The sequence below is a fragment of the Hoplias malabaricus genome, chromosome 9 (assembly GCF_029633855.1).
Source record: "Hoplias malabaricus isolate fHopMal1 chromosome 9, fHopMal1.hap1, whole genome shotgun sequence".
Classification (NCBI taxonomy): Eukaryota; Metazoa; Chordata; class Actinopteri; order Characiformes; family Erythrinidae; genus Hoplias; species Hoplias malabaricus.
Window position 1 is genome coordinate 10,809,762 of NC_089808.1, and position 3,878 is coordinate 10,813,639.

Consider the following 3,878-nt stretch of genomic DNA (forward strand, 5'->3'; position numbering starts at 1 on the left):
AGCTATTATTTTATTCAGAGATGAAATCATGAAATCCACAGGAGAAGAAAGATGAGGGAAGAGTGTGTGAGAGAGAAAAACAACAGGAATGAAGCAAAAAAGAGAGATAGAGAAATGTAAAGAAAAGAAAAACAAAGAAGCAGGGATGGAGGAGAGAGAGAGAGAGAGAGAGAGAGAGAGAGAGAGAGAGAGAGAGAGAGGAGAAAGGTAATCTATATGTCTTTTCACCTTAGACTGATTGGTTTGTACAGACCTGAGGTGAAACCTACACTCGTTTCCTCAGATGTATCACAGAGATCACATTTACACGCTCCATATTCACAGTTCTGCTCCATCTCTTCCTCTGACCTACATTCACTCACTCCTGCAGTCTCCCACAGAGGAGCATCTCATACACGCACTCAGACACACACACACAGCAGTGGTTAACTAATGAGCTCCCATTCTGTTGAGTTTTTGAACATCCTGGTCATGATTGTAATGCAGTGATGGAATGCACATTTTAATGAAATCTAAGTTGTCACAGCTACACTGTGCAAACAAATCCAGACTCCCTCCTTATAATCAGTGAATTCTACTTTAAGGTGCACTCATTTCTGACACAAATGATTTATTGCAAAAAAAAAGATGGTTTGTCTCTATAACATTTTTTTTAACCACGCTCAATGCAGAATGTAATCCAGAGGGGTATAAATCCAACGAACACTGAGATATGGAGCAGTGGAACTGCATCAGCCAGATACATCTAGACATATACAAAACCAACAAGTGGGCTCCCGAGTGATATAGCAGTCTAAGCCTTGGCCCTTTTAATCAGGAGACTGCAAGCCCCAGTGATGCTGTGGAGATTAACAGTTGTGCAGAGTATGCATGCATGCATTCAAATAGAAAAATACAATATTATAAACTGAAAAAAGCATCTGCTTTATATTAAACAGAGGGAATCAAACAATGTTATTTCAGGCTTCACTGACATGATGTGACAGATCTAGGCAGTTTGTGTTCCTCTCGTTCATTGTCTACAAGTTTGAAAAGAAGTGGTGGGTTGGCCTCACATGACAAACGTTTTAGTGGTCCTCCTCCCTGGGCTGGTGGTACTGTGTGTGATTTTGGGGGATGACTCGTTGATGAGAGGATCAAGCAAATGTATAATAAATGTAAATAAAATAAATAAAAGTTAAATCACTCCAAAAACCAGTTTGTTTCAAATTTGTGAGAAACATGTCTAATATTTTTCCATAGGACCATGGTTTCTATCTATTGCTTCAATTATATATGTATATATTTTTTGCAGTCAAATGTTTTCACAAGCATCACAAACACATTTTTATATAAAAATAAATAAATACATAAATAAATAAAAATCATGAGAGATGTCTAGAAACCACATGCAAAATGTGTTTTTTTTTTCCAAAAAGGGGAGTGTATGCTTGTGTGAAGGAGTATGAGAAAGCAAGTATATGTTTTGTGAGAGAGAAAATATGTGTGCTTGCCATAGAGTGTGTGTGTGGAGAGTGAGCAGCCTTATGTGTGTGTATGTAAGCATGTGAGAGAGAGAGTGAGAGAGAGAGAGAGAGAGAGAGAGAGAGAGAGAGAGAGAGAGAGAGAGAGAGAGAGAAATAGATAGGCTTTGATCTGGCAGTACTGCAATAGCAGCAGCTGAACACCCAAAGGGTTAAAACACAAAATACTCTAAACCACGCTCCACTGGCCTGCTTCTGCCTTTATACAGCATACATTAGCAATTCAAATCTGTTTCTCTCTCTCTCTCTCTCTCTCTCTCTCTCTCTCTCTCTCTCTCTCTCTCTCTCTCTCACTCTCTCTCTCTCTCTCTCTGCCAGTCTAAATCACTTCTTTCAGCCCCATTTCCTCATCATACACAACTATGAGGATGGCAGAGACAGACTGGGGAGTATGGTGGCCATTTTAGGACATCATCAGAGATTGTCGTCAAGTTTCAGTTGTGCTTAAACGAGCAATCCGTAGTATTGACACCAAGCTTTTAAAATTGGAACTATAATACAGTTTCAAAACAATGGAGAGAGCTGTCTGCCTCCTCCCCCTCCTCCCCAGACATGAAGCTGGAGCAGGTTGCCAGTTTGAAGAAAACTGAACGAACAAGCAAGAGACAAGTTTAAGAACTTGGGCCATAATAGCTGAGAGGAATGTGCCATAATCAACACATTTACACAGAAAAGCGTTCATCATTTCACTAAAACTCTATCCACACAAAAAAGTGAACATGCGCCCACGGTTTCCCTGCATTTTCAAGCCTTCACTGTGCAAATCCACCTGAAATATTTAGATTAGACAAGGCCTATTATTGATTTTCCCTTCTACCATAAATGTCGTTTAGGAGGCAGAACTTTTCATAGTCCAATATTTCGTTCCACCTTAAATGTCTTACTGGCATTATTCACCAGGTTGTTGAATTCTCTGTTCCACCTTAAGAGCTGAAGCTAGCACTATAGCTTTTGAAACTTTTGAAGCAGCTGCTATTCCACTTTATCCATTTAAATCACAAAACCCAATTGTATTATTCAACCAATTATTCACAATTTTCGCATTCAAGCATTTAGTTCCACCTTAAATGGGTCTGTTGAAGAGTCTAACTTGCTTTGTTCTCTAGCTTCTTACTCATTTCGACCTTAAATAGCAATTACGAAGCTAAAGCTAGTGCTAGGATTTATAAACAAACTCTTTTTAAAACACTTATTTCCCATTTTATCCATTTAAAACACAAGACCAAGTGTACATCATTGTTTTTATAATTAATTGTTTCAAATGTGAGGGCAGCACGGTGGTGCAGCAGGTAGTGTCGCAGTCACACAGCTCCAGGGACCTGGAGGTTGTGGGTTCGATTCCTGCTCCGGGTGACTGTCTGTGAGGAGTTGGTGTGTTTCCCTGTGTCCGTGTGGGTTTCCTCCGGGTGCTCCGGTTTCCTCCCACGGTCCAAAACACACATTGGTAGGTTGATTGGTGACTCCAAAGTGTCCATAGGTGTGTGTGTGTTGCCCTGTGAAGGACTGGTGCCCCCTCCAGGGTGTATTCCCCGCCTTGCGCCCAATGGTTCTGGGTAGGCTCTGGACCCACCGCGACCGGTTACAGTAATGAATGATTGAGAATGAATGAATGAATGTTTCAAATGTAAAATCTTTGCAATGGGCGGCACAGCAGGTAGTGCTACACATATGCATAGGTTATAAGGTGTGTGCAGTCCATCGAAGAACCTGGAAAGAACCTATATTAAGCTTCTTTCCTGGAGGTAGCAAGACAGGTTGTCCTTACAAGTTATCTTTCTTTACTGGAACAGGAAATGAAGTAAACAAAAGTCATACCATTTACCTTATGCAGAGACAAACCTCACCATAAGTGAGGAGAGAGGACTAGAGAGAGAGGGCTAGGGATATGGAGAGATGAATAGAGAGATGAATGGAATTGGCTGATTCTCTCCCAGCCCTTATGGTTAGTCAGATGCTGTTCTTTTGAGAAATAAAAATGCATTTAAAACTCTAGACAGTGTCTGACAGAGATTTTTCTTCACAACACGACACGCTGGAAGAAGGAACACAACGCAAAAATTAAGATCCAATCACTATTCCATCCATCCATCCATTATCTGTAACCGCTTATCCAATTCTAGGGTCGCGGGGGGTCCAGAGCCTACCTGGAATCATTGGGCGCAAGGCGGGAATACACCCTGGAGGGGACGCCAGTCCTTCATAGGGCAACACAGACACACACACATTCACTCACACACTCACACCTACGGACACTTTCAAGTCGCCAATCCAATCACTATTTAACATGCCAAATTACTTGATCTAACTGTACACTACAATTCATTTAATTTTTAGGACCGTGTTGAGGCAGTCAAC